Below are 16,526 nucleotides of genomic sequence, written 5' to 3' on the forward strand. Positions count from 1 at the left end.
CCGTTTGTTTAGATGAGCTGAGATTTTCAGACCGAAAAAGTTATCATCTGCGGTCCCGCTATCGACTAACCTATACATTTATAATGCTCCCATTACTCTGGTATCTAAATACTAATAATGACTGTGCACTTGTATAGTACCTCCTATCCCAATGCACCTTACAAAGACTAATTAACCCTCAATGCCCATGTGTTCTGGCAAAAGCCAAAATCACGAAGAAAGTCTGACTCATAGGCAACTGCCTTATCTTTCTTCAGCAAGGCAGTCTTCCATTAACATCATAAGATACATTTAAAAATAGTGTTAGGGATCAGCGCGGAAATATGAATTGACCAGCAAAACGCAGAGCTGAGAGGTGAGGAAAAAATCCTCAGAATTGTATGCTCTGGTTCTTACTGAGCTACTTGACGTGAGTGTGTGAGTGAGAGAGACTACAATTAACAAAAAAAGCAAGAAAATTCTAACAATCTGCCATCAACCCTCTTCTGCAGTTCATTAATCCACACGCATGTGAAAAAGAGAGAGTGAATTGTGGCATCTGAAAAAACCCAAATGTCTGTACTGCAATTTTAGCCCTGCAGCCTGGCCTGACCTGCCCCTGCAAGCCAGAATCAGCTGACTTGGGCCATGCCGGGGAGTGGAGGGGGGGTGTGTGTCTCTCTCTTGTATTGCAGTGTAGGAATATGGACTCTTGTTTCTCTCTCTAAGTTCTTATCATGTGTCCTTACCACACTATCCAGTTCTGAGAGCCCTATTCTCCTGCGGCAGAATATGAGTGGAACACCCATTAGAAAAAGGAGTGAGTAGAAAAGCATTGCGTGGGAAATTCATCTTGGGGGGGCCAAATGGGCTGAGTGTGAGATTCCATTGGAATGACTCCGTTTTGGCCATTGATTTAAAGGATCACTCTGTTTTGTCGTGCTCTGGCTGACATTCCAGTCAAAGCAGTGAAGATAGGTTGCTGTTTTGTTCATTTCATTTTAGAGGTTTCGTGAGACAAAGGAACTTTTCCAAATGTTCTAGAGTTCTTTAGTGCCCTAATGTTCATCCATTCCTCCTTTACACAAGGACCGTCAGCAAGGGAAGGGTTTTGTACTTATGGAAATGTATGTTAAGAAAGCAATAGCCCTGTTGAGTGAGAGCCCCTGATCTTCACCACTTCAAGCAAAGCATCAGATTGTGGAAATGAGCTCAACATCTTGCCTAAAATGTAACGCAGAGGAAAGTCAGTCTGTTACAGCTCAGTGGAATGATGTGATCAGTGTTGCATGCTGTGCATTGGATGGATGGTTAATTACTAACAACTAGCCATGGGGAAGGGGAAAGCAAGGAGATAGGACACATGGGGGCATATTCTGCTGTCATTCTCCATGAGGAAATCCCATTAGCATTAGCCAGAATCCCATGTGTTGAATGAAGGAAGAATATACCCCCAAGAAGAAAAATTGGACACTCGGGTGTGGTGGCTTCTAGATGCAGTGGGACCTGTCCAGTTTCAGTGCAGTGGGTGTGGAGACAGGATTTGTAGAGGTGGTCCAGGGAGGTGCCCAGCCAGTGCATTCTGGAACCCAGCTCTGTAGGGTTCCCTGTGCACTGCCGTACTGGGTGCAGTGGAACAGTTGGTGAATCTATCACTATGTGGATCCTTCAGCCAATGCTCCCTGCAGAGGAGAGGATTCAGGACCTGCAGGACTGCTGAGCAGCTCTGCAACCTCCGTGGTGAGTATTCCTGAGAACCCCAGTCAGGTGAGCTGCAAGCTGGGGCCAAGGATTTGGGCCCAAGGAAAGAGGAGGGGCAATCTTTGTGAAAGAGAAAAGAGAGACTAGAATTAAAGTGTAGAGGGGTGGGGGAAGGGGAGACACAAAACAGGAAGGGAAGAGGGGGGGTGCTGCAACTGGTAGTGAAGCCAAGCAAGAGAGACTTTCCCCTACAAGAGAAGGAATGACCCGGTTAGGAAGGAATTTTCAATGCTGATAAATGCAAAGTAATGCAGATTGGAAAATGTAATCCTAACTATACATATCAAATGATGGGGTCTAAATTAGCTGTGACCACTCCAGAAAGAGATCTTGGAGTCATTGTGGATCGTTCTCTGAAAACATCCACTCAATGCGCAGCGGTTCAAAAAAGTGAACAGAATGTTAGGAACCATTAGGAAAGGGACAGAATAAGACAGGAAATGGATAGATAAGGCAGAAAATATCATATTGCCTCTATATAAACCCGTGGTACGCCCACATCTTGAATACTGCGTGCAGATGTGGTCTCCTCATCTCAAAAAAGATATATTGGAATTGGAAAAGGTTCAGGGAAGGGCAACAAAAATGATTAGGGGTATGGAACGGCTGCCATATGAGGAGAGATTAATAAGACTGGGACTTTTCAGCTTGGAAAAGAGACAACTAAGGGGGGATATGAGAGAGGTCTATAAAATCATGACTGGTGTGGAGAAAATAAATAAGGAAGTGTTATTTACTCCTCATAACACAAGAACTAGGGGCCACCAAATAAAATTAATAGGCAGCAGGTTTAAAATAAACAAAAGGAAGTATTTTTTCACACAATGCACAGTCGATCTGTGGAACTCCTTGCCAGAGGATGTTGTGAAGGCCAAGACTATAAGAGGGTTCAAAAAAGAACTAGATACATTCATGAAGGATAGGTCCATCCATGACTATTAGCTGGGATGGGCAGGGAGGGTGTCCCTAGCCTCTGTTTGCCAGAAGTTGGGAATGGGTACTGGGGGATGGATCACTCGATGATAACCTGTTCTGTTCATTCTCTCTGGGGCACCTGGCACTGACCAGTCAGAAGACAGGATACTGGGCCAAGTGGACCTTTAGTCTGATCCAGTATGGCTGTTCTTATGTTGTTATGAATTAGAAAGGAAATGGAGAGGGAGGAATGGAGGAAAGGAATTTATTTTTTATAATTTCCATTGCAGTAGCCCCCAGTCAGGGGTCAGGGCAGCATTGTGCACATGTAATGAAAGATGGCCCCTGCCCCAATCTGAGTGGAATGAGGAGGAGGAGACAAAGAACTGGAAAAGGAGATGGGAGAAGAGAGGCCACATTCAGCTGCAAATCTGCACCTAGAATGATGCGTGCGCAAATCCCATTGACGGACAGGCTGTGAGTGAGAATGAAGCCAAAAGGGGATACCCTGTAGATCTGAGAAAGTAACTTGGCCCAGAGCCCCTAGGGGCAGGGAAAAAAATTTTTTCTAGTTGTTGCTGCTTTTATTTTCCAGTGCCATAAAAACCTAAAGGGCCAGACTGTGCCCAGCCACCAGTAGGTGCACAGAAGGGGGGAGAGGGTACAAGAAGCCTCCCCCTGCCACTAGCACCCCTGTGCAGGGACTAAGTATGGTTCCATTGGGCAGCATAGACCCTGCTAGCATGGCCATCTTTACTAGCTACCCAAAAGGTTGCAGGGAGAGGCAGGGGCAAGGGAGAGCCATGGCTGAGTCCCCCTACCCTCTTTACAAAAGCCAGCAGAGTTATCCAGGTATGGAGTGAACACCTTCTACTCCAGTTCCTTTAGGAGCCCCAGAAGGAATTTTCGCTGAGTCAATGAGGCTTTTTCCTGGGGGCTTCTTCTGCAGCGCGGCCCATCTGCCCCTCTCCGGTGCACCTTTTGCTGGAAAAGCCAGCATGTAGCCCTCCCTAATTAATTAACCCACCAGTGCTGCTCTTTAATACTTGATTGACTGAAAAGAGAGTTTTACAGGATACTCCTGTTCAACCTAGCCTCCTGCCAGTCCTGCTTCAAGTTTAATCTCGGTGAAAACACTCTATTGTGAAAATCTTCCGGGAAACCGCTACCTAGTAATATCTGGTGCTACATAGGGATGGAGTGGAGCTGCACTGACGCTTCCATGCGCAAATGCAATAAATTCAGCTAATAAAACAACTAGTTCCTCAGATTGCAATACCAATACGTACGCTGCCTGGCATTGTAATATGTTTTTTAATCATCTAACTAAATGGCGTAGCCTGGTGCTAGCTGGGACAGGGACCTTCTCTCTGTACTACTCAGTAATACAAATAAATAATAATAAATGTTGGAGACAAGAGTGTAGGGAAAGGGGTGGTCTTTTCAGCTGCATGTCCTACAGCAAAATAGTTTCCTCCTTTAGGGTTTCTAAACAGTGTTACCAAGGCTTACTGATCAAGTAACAAGGCTCCGTGAATTTCCGTTCAAGTGTCAATGAAAGAGTTCTTCAACCCTCAGTACAGTCAGATGTTTCTTTCCGTCTGAGAATGTGTTTTACATCTGACAGGGTTCCACAGGGCAGGCTTGGATAAGTCAGTGATCCACTGGATCCATTGTTAGTGGCACTGGCTATATTCAAGCAGGTTTCCTGATGGTTTTTGCCATACTAAATATAGTTTTGTGGCTGATCTACTCTGTCACTTTTATTTTGAATAAGCTCAGTCTGGATAGTGGCTTACAATTTCCATACTCGAAAATCTTTGTTATTTTTATTTATGTATTTGTTTGACACTAGTTTATTCTTATCCTCCAGCTGGGCATAGCGTGGCCATCTACCAGATTTACAGCTGCCCCTAAATCAATCAGAAAGTTCATACTTGTGCCTGTCACACTGTTAGTTTAGGCAGTAACTTGCTCATATTACTGCTATCTGGTTTCCCTCCCAATCTTATCCATTTGTTTGCTGCATCCACCTGCTGCCTTGTCATTAACGTAAACTCTTTAGAGCAGGCGCTGTCTTTCTACTATTTGTTTGTACTGCATCTTGTATGATGGGCCCCCAATCCCTGACTGCAGCCCATGGGCATTGTGGGAATACAAATAATAAATTCCAGCCTGACAGTTTGTATATGAAAACGTTTCCTCCTCTTTTCATCTGTGAGTCAGTCTCTATGTGGTGACCCTTTTTGAAACTGCATTTTCTGTTGCAATGTACCTTGTATGAATGTCTGATTGGAAGGTTTGTGCTCTGTCACCTGGCTCCTTGCCTCAACATACTGATCTTCATGAACTTTCTTTCCAGAAGGGCCACAGTGCCTGACTGTATTTACAGCAAGTCTTTTCTGACTTCAGACTAGTGGGTTGTGGACTATGTTGCTTTAACCAACTGTGCTGATTTTTACCTGGTTACTGCACATTTGAGATCTGGAACAGTGTGATCCAGAGGTGAAAAGCTTGTCAGTTAGATGTTAGTTTCAACTGGAGTGGAGACTGAACAAGGACTCCTTACTTGATCCATTTGTGGGTATGTTACATTCTAGGAGCCTGATTCTTCACTGCCTTGCACCTTGTATGGTCATGCAGACCTGGGCAAACTGAGTGCAAAACATTAGGATTCTGATTTTTATCCAGTTGAAACCATTTTTGTCTACTGGAGGCATGACTAACTTATAGGAAATCAGGAACCATGACATGCATGATTTGTCTTTTTGCTGGTTAGGAGTGCTTTGTTGCACATTTAGCAGTTCAGAGACCCCTTCAAATGTCTTGGGCATGTAGATCAGACTTTTCCAGCCTCCAAGAGTTGTAGGAAAGGCTGTAGAAAAAGAAGTGTCCATGAGGGTGCTGGCAATTTTATCATAGTCCTTTTATTAGAGCCCAGTAGATAGCAGTTTTTTATTTGATGGGAGTTGCACAGTGGTTGCCTTATAACCAGCATTTTTTGTTTATATGGAAATACAAAATGCTTCTCTATAGCAGGGTTATGGGCTTAGGTTTATTTCTTCTACAGATAAGTGGGGGAAAAACACCTTGTTCTTTTTGTCATCTTAATTGAGTCAGTTATTTATATTGAGTTCAATATGAGTCATTCAGATACTGTGGTGATGTGAGCAACATAAATAGCTAGAGAACTAGAAAGCTAATTCAGAATCACCATGAGCCCATAGAGTCAAAAGTTACCTACTAGTTAGTGTTGCTTTTTTACTTCATTGTAGCAATGCCCTTTGCTATGAATTTCTGTGGTTTCATGTAATAATGACTAGCCCCTATATAGCGCTTTTCATCAGTAGATCACAAAGCATTTTATAGCAGTCAGTATTAGTCCCCTTTTACAGATGAAGAAACTGAGGCACTTAGCACTGGAGTGACTTGCTCAAGCTCACCCTGGGAAGGGAATGGGATGGGGAGGGGACAGAAAAGAGCTAAGGGAAAGGGATGGGATGGGATGGAGTGAGTGGGGGAGGAAGAATAGAGCCCAGGGCATGGAATGGAACAGAATTGTACTATTTCACTAGTGTATTGACCTCATAGAAACTGATTGTGCCTCTTTTTTATTATTTTAAATTTTATTTTCTTTGATGTTTACCTGATATAAGATCATCTTCAGTTGTTTTAAGGTCATTCGCAAAAAGAAAAGGAGTACTTGTGGCACCTTAGAGACTAACCAATTTATTTGAGCATTTCGCTCATGCTCAAATAAATTGGTTAGTCTCTAAGGTGCCACAAGTACTCCTTTTCTTTTTGCGAATACAGACTAACACGGCTGTTACTCTGAAACCTGTCTTTAAGGTCATTGTGATTTATCCCTGTATTGTACTGTTTCAGTAAGCACACACTACTATAAGACAGTAGTTATATTGAAGTTTGTATTATCACTTCTAGCCAGTCCAGTGTCCCAAGGGGAATAGCCTGTAAAGTGCTTATGACAGGTCTGGGTGGTTGAGACAAAGGACTGGCACCCAGCAATAACCTGCGTTCAACCAGGAATTGAACCTCTGCTCCCTGGGGCTGAAACTCACCCTCGACAAAGGGCTGGCAGGGCATGAGGGCTAGGTACCACCTTGGGGCTGCAATGAGTCATGGGTCTTGGGCACACCCCTGACCTTTACTGCAGGTCAGACATTTGCTCTCCTTGTATCTCAGGGGGGTGGATCTGGATCTTGCAGTCGCCCTGTTACTAGGGGGAAATTTGGTACATATGAAGATCATTCAGTGGCCCATGTCAGCCTCTTCACTTTTAGGGGTCTGCTGGCCATCTTGAAGCCAGTCTACCTCTGCACCCCCTGGCCCTGTGGGCTCCACTATCCAGGCCAATGTTCCCTCTAATTTTTGACAGGCTCTGTGTGTAAAATATTTCTTCTGTGCAAATTAAATGTGTGGGGTTTAGGATCTGTGTACATGCGCACAGCTTAGAGGGAACCCTGCTCTAGCCTCATGCTCCCACCCCACCACATGATGGCCTGTCAGCTGGGCCTCTGCCATCCCACCCCATCGGCTGGGGGTCTGCGCTGCCAGGGAGGGGGCAAAGCCCAGCCCGGGCCGGGCTCTGTTCTCCACCCCCAGTCCCCCTCATGCGGGGCCCCCAGGGCTGTACTGGGGGTGGGTCCATCTGCCCCCGCAGCTAGTACTCTGCCCCCCTCCCCACCATGGCCCCGCCCCCAGGCTCTGATTCCCTCGCTCCCCCCCAGCCATCCCGGGCCCTAGGGTCCCGCTCCCTCCCGCGCAGGTAGGGGGCCGCAGGAGGACCAGCCCGGGCCCTCTCTATGGTGCGCTCCCGGAGACGGGCCCCTTCCGACCGCCCTTCCCTTCCCCACGTCCTCGCCTCTCTCTGGTCGGAGGGGGCGCGGTCACGTGGCGGCCAGGCGGCGCAGGCGCGGCGCGGGCCGGAAGGAGGCAGGGAGCCTGGCTGGCCGCGGCGGCTCAATGAAGCGGGGGTCGCGGGAGGTGAGGGTCGGACGGAGCGGCCCAGGGGGAGGTGGAGCGGCCAAGCCGGGTGAGTACCCCACGCCGCTGGGCAGGGCCTGGCCACGGCTCCCCTCCACCCTCCTCCCCCCCCCGGGCGTCCGGCGGCCCCCTCCCGTCACCTCCTCCCCCAGCTCCCCCCCCCCCCCGCAAGCCGCGGGGAAGGCGCCAGGGCTGGGCCCAGAGCAGGGAAGGGAGCGCGGCGGGGGCCGGGGGTTCCGTGCCCGGCACTGCCCCTGGCTCGCCCTGTGACCTTGGGCAAGTCACAGACCCCCCGCCCCCAGGCGCGGCCGGGGTCCCCTCCGGGCAGGGGGAAGGAGGCGGGGCCGGTGTCCCTGGGGTGCGGCAGGGCAAAGTTACTGCGCTGGTGTTTCCTTCGGGCCCTGAGCTGCCTCTCGAGCCCGGCTGGGGGGGGGGGGTTACTGCCTCTCGAGCCCGGCTGGGGGGGGGGGGGGTTACTGCCTCTCGAGCCCGGCTGGGGGGGGGGGGGGGGTTACTGCCTCTCGAGCCCGGCTGGGGGGGGGGGGGGGGTTACTGCCTCTCGAGCCCGGCTGGGGGGGGGGGGGGGGGTTACTGCCTCTCGAGCCCGGCTGGGGGGGGGGGGGGGTTACTGCCTCTCGAGCCCGGCTGGGGGGGGGGGGGTTACTGCCTCTCGAGCCTGGCTGTGGGGGGGCGGGAGGGGAGTTACTGCCTCTCGAGCCCGGCTGGGGGGGGGGGGGGGGTTACTGCCTCTCGAGCCCGGCTGGGGGGGGGGGGGTTTACTGCCTCTCGAGCCTGGCTGTGGGGGGGCGGGAGGGGAGTTACTGCCTCTCGAGCCTGGCTGGGGGGGGGGGGGTTACTGCCTCTCGAGCCCGGCGGGCGGGGGGGGGTTACTGCCTCTCGAGCCCGGCTGGGGGGGCTCCCTAGTTGTGTAGCGCGTCTGTAATTGACGTGATGCCCCTCAGCAGGGACATGTCCTGCTCGTTCGCCTCAAAGCCCGGACTTCCAGCTCCGGACGCTGCTCCGGCTACAATAGCCCAGGCGAATTTGCTTCAGTGCCTCTGATCTGGTAGCAGCTGTCGAGCGTGTGCATGTTGGCCGCCCCTGACCCTGCTAGCGGAACGAACCGAGCTAAGAGCCCCTCTGGCCATGGGCCGTTTTGCTCAGCCTCGCCTCGGCTAGGCCGTGCTGCGTGTTTACCTTCTGAACAACTAGAGCAGCACGCCGGGGCCTGGCCGGGAACAGCTCACAGAAGTACACGAAGTTCGCCTCCCCTTCTCGCCTCGTTTCCTGTTGTGGAAGGCTTCGGGCTGAGTAGGAAGCTTGAGGGTTAAAGGAACCTCTATTTTGAAAAACAAAACCTGACCGGCTCCTTGAGGTTCTCATTTAAAGGGGGGCATGGGTTCAGATGCTAGCGCCATGAGTGAGAGAGCAGCTGTGGAAGTGAAGTGCCAAGTTGTATGAGACACAAGCAGCTCTGCCACATGATAATAGATGATACAATGGTGAAAATGATTGTGTTTGGCCTGTGCTAGCTTTTCTGCAGTTGCTACCATTGGAGTTACACCTCTAGCAGACAAATGACTGTGCAAGGTCAAGGTTTCAAAAGAGAGTCACGTTCCCAAGGTAACTTGACGCTTTGTATTTTGAAGTCAGACCCTTCCTTAGTTAGAACCTAATGCAGTGAAAATTGGAACTAGATTCGTTACTGGTTTCCAGCAGGAATGAGGGAGAAAATTTTTCAGACATATATCTACAATATGATACATTTAATCTGGTATATTATAACAATGCCATTTTTAGAGAGTAAGCTTTTCAGGTTCATACCTCTAGTGCTGGACACTGTTGGTGTTCCTGGAAAGTAGTAATATAGGTTTGCAAGCTTTACTACTGTGAGCCATCTTTCTTAGGAGTTCTGCAGCAGCTTTTGCAAAAATGCTAATGACAGTTGGGCACTTACCTGTCATTTGTGCCTTTTGAAAACCTCCACCTTAATGACTGCATCCAGTGAAGTGAGCTGTAGCTCATTTATGCTCAAATAAATTGGTTAGTCTCTAAGGTGCCACTAGTACTCCTTCTCTTCACTTGTATCCAGTAAATGTCTGAAAAGTGGCCTGTGCTTCAGTCTTGTTTTTTAATCTTAAAATAGCTCTATCTACAGTACAAAAAAGTAAACAGTCCATTTTTCTCTTCAGCTTTTTGTCAAAACTGGTTGAAATTTCAACTTTTTAAACAAAGTTTTGTGTCTTACTCCTCAATCTGATACCTTTTGGTGTTCTTTACATAAAATAAGAAGTATGCTCCATCCACACTCACATTCTTTACTAGAGGTAAGAGTGAAATACTACAGGGCTATGACTTAATTTATTGGTGTCTTTCACCAGCACTCTTTTAAGTAGGTGGTGGTCATGTTTCTGAATGTTTCAGCTCTGATCTAAATAGCTGCAATAGCTTGATAGCTGAAAAAAGCTGCTGATCTTCATGCCAAAATGAAGCAATTTGCATCTGTTTTCATGTCTGTCTTCACTCTTTCCCCCATCCTAGAGTCTTGGTTCTTTTTTAAGTGTCCTCTGTTCTGTGGTTCCTACCCTTCCTCAGACACTGCAGTGTGTAGAAGCTTGACAGTCATAGCTAAGGCCCTGCCAAATTCACGGCCATGAAAAACACATCATGGACCGTGAAAGCTGATCTCCCCCCATGAAATCTGGTCTTGTGTGCTTTACCCTATACAATACAGATTTCACAGGGGAAACCAGAGTTTCTCAAATTGGGGGTCCTGCCCCAAAAGGGAATTGTGGGGGGAGGGGTCACAAGGTTATATTAAGGGGGTATTTACACCCTTACTTTTGTGCTGCCTTCAGAGCTGGCTGGCTGGAGAGTGGCAGCTGTTGACCAGGCACCCAGCTCTGCAGGCAGCAGCGCAGAAGTAAGGGTGGCAACACCATACCAGGCCATCCTTACTTCAGTGCTGCTGCTGGCGGTGGCTCTGCCTTCAGAGCTGGGCTCCCAGCCCAGCCACCGCTCTCCAGGTGCCCAGCTCTGAAGGCAGCGCTGCCGCCTGCAGCAATACGGAAGTAAGGGTAGCAATACCGCAGTCCCCCCACAACTCCTTTTTGGGTCAGAACCCCTACAATTACAACACGCTGAAATTTCAGATTTAAATAACTGAAATAATGAAATTTACTATTTTTAAAAATTCTGTGACTGTGAAAATGACTAAAATGGACTGTGAATTTGGTAGGGTCCTAATCATAGCTCTCTGGGAGAAGATGGGCCTCGATGGCTAGAGAGATCAACAAGATATATCTTACGCCTCTGCCGAGAAGGCTCTTGTGCCTGAATGTACTCTTCCTTTTGTCCCCTGGAATCTTCAGTAGCTGTGTGGGAACAGAATGGATATCCACTGTTCCACTGACTCAAATCTTTAGCTGCTGAAACAGTTGTATAGTGCCATGTTGGGAGGGGAGGGGTACTAGCTGCAGGGTAGGATCCTTATTCTGTGGCAGTAGCAAAACGGCAGAGCCAACTTTAAAGATGTTACCCCTGCAATACTAATCAATGTAAAAATTCCATCTGTAGTACTGTTGCCTTGCAAAATCCTACTTACTTCAGTGGGCTTTTCCATATTACATAATCATCTTAATGGGTTTTATTTGCTGGGTGTCTGCATAATGAGTAAGGATATGATTTGGTCATGGAGGTCATGGATTCTGTGACTTTAACAGATCTCCATGACTTCTTTGGCTCTGGCTTTAGCCCTGCACATGCCAGGGTTCAGGCTGTCAGCCCCACGCATGGCGGGGTTCAGGCTTCTGTGATTTATTGTTTATTGTCCGCGTCCTGTCTGTGACTTTTACTAAAAATACCTGTGACAAAATCTTAGCCTTGATAATGAAACTAGATATTGACAAGCAGTTCTTCTCTACAGGAGGTTACAAACACTTGGCAAAAGATTCAGACTCATTTTCAGTGGAAGAACTGTCATGGCTTGGTTCAGTCCATACTGTGTAGTGATGCTGCCCTCCACGGTTGATGCAAAGCATTATTTAAAGTCTTTTTTGTGAGTGGTATATGATTTTTGGCCAAGCTGATCACTGTTATACAGCTAAATAAATGAGTGCAAGTGGGTGCTTTAAAAGTTTGGGGGGCGGGGGGTGTGAGGAAAGGTGGGATGTATATCGCTTACAACAGGGCAGTATTACTCCTTATTTATTTATTGTAGCACCTTGGTGGTCATCCATGACTAGGGCTCCTTTGTGCTAGGTGCTTTACAAACACAGAACAAAGAGCCTGTGGCTTGCTTTTCATCTTAGACATACATTTCAGAAATGCTTTTGGTGCTATAAATTCCACAGCAGGCAGATGCTGTGTCTTGTTTGGAAATGGGGTGGGTGTTAGTACGGTTATCTGACAGACATGGCCGATTAGTTGCGTGTTTAGCACTGTCTTGTAACTGGACACATACAGTACATTCTAATAGTCTCTAAGTGGCAAAAGTAGATGACTCGTATTAGGGTTAAAATAACTGATATTGAAGGATGAGTTGAAGAAACAACTGAAAGGTGACAGGAAGTGTTGCAAAGTGGCCAGTAGCTGATTAATAAGAATAAAAACAAACAGCAAAGCAGTGAGGAAGTGAGGCCCTATTGCTGTTTTCAGAGTCTGGAAGAAACTCCCATTCATTAGTTTGAAATGTGCATCTAGAAAAATACTCTGACATTTTGAGTAGCTTTCAGTGTAACAGTGCAGGCTAACTCCTATACACTAATGGGTTTCAGTGTGCAGATAAATCTCTGTATTAAGTATTTTTGCATAACTTTCCTGAAACTTTGTATTGAGCCTTGGTATATCATAGAATCATAGAATATCAGGGTTGGAAGGGATCTCAGGGATCTAGTCCAACCCCCTGCTCAAAGCAGGACCAATCCCCAATTAAATCATCCCAGCCAGGGCTTTGTCAAGCCTGACCATAAAAACTTCTAAGGAAGGAGATTCTACCACCTCCCTAGGTAACGCATTCCAGTGTTTCACCACCCTCCTAGTGAAAAAGTTTTTCCTAATATCCAACCTAAACCTGCCCCGTATGGGAACTTTGTATCAAATCCTTATATAGAAACTTTGTATTGAACCTTGGTATGATGTTATATAGCCCCTAAGGATAGAATAAGAAGAAAAATCTTTTTGCTAGGAGTAGAATAAGATCTTCCCCCTTCGTAATCAATTGCCCTGTTGAATGAACGAGGTGTGAATGAGCAAGGCATGGAAGGCAACCACCTCCAGACAGCTGCGACCCACCTCAAGAACAATAAAACTTGTCAAGTGGGCTCACTAAAGAAGAGCAGACATGTTGATGGCCTTGGGGGTTAGAAGCAAGCATCTTCTTTTGAAAACACCCTCTTTGAACAGCATTGGGACAACACCCAGAAGGAAGCAGCACAAAGGACCAGTGGACACAGATACAGATTTTGAATCTGGTATATATTTGCATGAGAGGGAAGCTGCTGTAAATGTGAGGTGTCTTGCAGAGGACTCCGGGTCTCGTCTTTCCAATATGGGAGCATCGATTCGAATCGGCAGAAGCCCGGCTCCACCCCTTCCCCATCTAACTCACTTGGCTAGTGAAGTTAAGGGGAGCAACTAGTTGGTAACAACAACAAGACGGAGTGTGTGTATGTGAGAGCATGAATGTAATATCTGTCATACGTATATGATACAGTGTTAATGGATACATGTATTACCAATAAATGTAGTGCTTGCCTTATTGCCCCTGAAAAGATCCTGTGCAGTATTTTAAGTACAGCAAGTGCTTGCAGTAGGCTTCATTCTTTTCAGGGGACTTAGAACTGTGCTAATGTTTCTCCAGTCAGAAACGTGTTGCATGTGGACTCCATCTGGAAACCTTTTAAGTTTTGGCTTAAATGATATAAGTTCTGAAATCATGTTAGATTTTCTTTTCCAGGCAACTAACAAAGATGGGCCTTCACTGAACTAATGACCTTTTGATTGTGGGGGTGGGTGGTATTCTGAAGTTGCTACACATAACTTAAATTACTGTAAATGGGAGTTATACAGACTGTGATAGATCCCTTGCTATTTACAGTAAGTACATGGCCAGTAGAAGCCATGGAATATGCAACTTATTTGGGAAGCTATCTATTAGCCCATGTGATCAAGCTTTAGGTATGTATGGACATGATGGTTCTTATAGGCTTCAGTGCAGACATAATTCATTGGGTAAACTGTCTCCTCATGACAAGCGTCTGTCTGTAACACTAATTTGAAAACTAAATCAACTGAGAACTACAGTAAAATGTTAAGCAGCTGTCTGAAACTGATGAGCAAAGAAATGTACAGTTAATATGTTCAGATCATCCATAGCTTGCCATGTTTCCTGAAGTATTGCAGCGTAGAGAATATGGAATGCTTTACGCTGATCTGAGTCACAGATGTGGAGCTGAAATTACCTTGTTTTCAGTTGTTGGAACTCTTGCATTGCTCTTATAGAATTCTGGCTTCCATGCTGATTCATCTTGCAATATCTTAAGTGTGGAATTTTCAGACTGATCACTGGTCCCAGTCCAGTATCAGTTTTCAGAACCAGTACGCCTCTCTAGGTAGTGATCAGCCCAAGTTTCTAACCCATTCCAATTATGAAAGATTCAGTGTTTTTGCTGCGCTGAATGTTAACTATTTTTAAAGGACAGTTAATATTTGTACCTGTCAGGGTTCCCTCTTCTAGGCGGTTTTCTATGCTGTTGACACTCTAACAAGTCTTGTTTCCGCATGCAAGAGGCGTTTTAAATGCCCATTTAAATGGAGAAAGTATTGAATTTAGGAAATAAGTAACAAATTACACTGAGGCAAATTACTATGTCTGTTTCTGTCTCCTGCCAAGATAACTAGCTTCAGACAGCTGGCATACTGGGTCAGTCTTCTGCGAAGAGGCACTTGAAGGTGGTTGTGAGAATGAGAGGTGGTTAATGGGGAGTGGCAAAGCTGGTAGTGCAAGGGTTCAGCTCGGTGGTTATTCTTTGAGTTCTCTAATGGCACTGCTCAGCCAGGGGAAATGTAAATCGAGCATGGGTTCTGGCCTCTGTCTTCATGGAAATCTGACATTTCATTGTCCGTGATGCTTGTCAGTCATGTTAAGGCTGTTTTAAAGGTTTGTCATTGTCATTACTTATAACTCAAAATGTAACAAAGTTGATGAACCAAAAATGTAGCCAGCTGCTTGGGCTCTGAAGATTATTGTGATGTATGATACTTCAAGTTGATTTCTGAAGACAGGCACTGTATTTCTCATTCACACCAACTTTTCACCTCTGTAGGTTGGCTGAGCAACTGTCAAAACAAGTTTTTGGTGAATTAACATTTGTTTTGATAAGCTTTTAACTAAGGTCTGTAGAAGTCTGACTTGCTGTTTCTGTGCACTATAATTCAGAAACATATCCACCTACTATAGATGCCATTCATTTTTTGAATTACATGTGGTAAGAAACTTTACAGCAAAGTGACTGCCAGTAAACCTCGTCTGTTTTAGTAGCACCTGCTATTCGAGGACCTGAAAGTGCTTTATATACACTAACAACTTCTCAGTACTGGGAGGTGGCCAGTATTGTTCCCATTTCTCAGTCAGAGGCAAGTGAGAGGCAGGTTGTGACTTCCCAAAGGCATCGAAAAGCCATTGCAGAGCTGGAAATGGAACTTACCCACTAGGTAACATTCCTAAGAAGAGCCGATTCACTTTTGGTTTTGATGTGAGAAAATAACAGCTCTCCAGTGCTTCTTGCAGGTCACTTTTGCTTAATAAGGTACATAAAGACTAACACCGAACCAGGATTTGAAAACATGCATTTATCCAGGCTCTAGTACAAAACTTTCCCTAATGGAGAAGTGGGTTAAGATGGCTACCTGAGTTAAACTGACAGACTCCAATGTTCACAACTACATGCAGCAGAACAGGGAAGCTGACCAGAGAGTTGTCAACCTCAGTCCGCTGTTGTTTCAGAGGTCTCCTGTAATATTTTTGGGGAGAGGAGGCAGCTGCAGCAGTGTAACTGAAAGGGAGAAAAATAAATATTCCTTTCCCTTTTTTCCCCTACACAGAGAACTTGCAGCTGCATATGATTTTCTATTCTGCCGCTGCTTGTAGGGTTTTCAGCAGCAGATGAGGGAAACTGGCAAGATTCATAGGTTTTTAGCTCTGCTACAGAACATGGTTAAAGTCCCATCTACAGCAAACATTGGAATTGTATTGTAGTGGATCAGGCTAACCTGTGTAGTAACTGGTATCCCTTTGGAACAGTTGTAGTATAAGTAGGCTTGTAATTATTAGAATATAGTCTTAATTTTAATACCACATCAACAGAGCACTCAACAGGTTTTGTTTTTTATTTGTGGCTCTGCTCACTGGTCCATACAGTCTATACAATTAATAGGCTGCTTGATGAAGTACAATTTTATAAATTCCCTTGCAGGATTTTTGGACTTTTCTAGATGAAAACATACTGCATTTGGCATTTCAGATGTGTGAGAGACTGAGAGGTGTGGGGTTCAAAAACAAAGGCAAAAGGGAAATAATTTTTCCAAACCAAGTTTGCACAGGCTACAGCCAAACCTTCTTAGCTTCATCCGTAGTGACCCTTATGTTTGGAGAGCATTTATTTTTGACTAGATGAAACTGATGGATTCTAACTGGTGGTCTGATGTCACCTGTAGAACTGAAACATAGATGTGCAGTGCCTGCCTTCAAAGCATTTTAGCTGGTCAGCAGAGAATTTATTTTGTTTGTATGGACTTTTTAATTAGTGGTAGAGTACATAAAGTAGAGAGACCTCAGAAAAGCGTAATGTAAAATACAGAACGCTTCT

The 16,526-nt window shown here is 46.1% G+C and overlaps 1 protein-coding gene across 2 annotated transcripts in view; it reads left to right on the forward strand.

The window, feature by feature from the left end:
* Positions 1-7,575: 7,575 nt before the first annotated feature.
* Positions 7,576-16,526, forward strand: part of RNF216 (ring finger protein 216) — a 126,409-nt gene continuing 117,458 nt past the window's right edge. For both annotated transcript variants that reach the window (XM_048866212.2, XM_075117589.1), the window contains exon 1: positions 7,576-7,708. The gene's annotated coding sequence lies outside the window, so the exon portion shown is untranslated. The remainder of the gene's footprint in view (positions 7,709-16,526) is intronic.

The sequence above is a fragment of the Caretta caretta genome, chromosome 10 (genome assembly GCF_965140235.1).
Source record: "Caretta caretta isolate rCarCar2 chromosome 10, rCarCar1.hap1, whole genome shotgun sequence".
Classification (NCBI taxonomy): Eukaryota; Metazoa; Chordata; order Testudines; family Cheloniidae; genus Caretta; species Caretta caretta.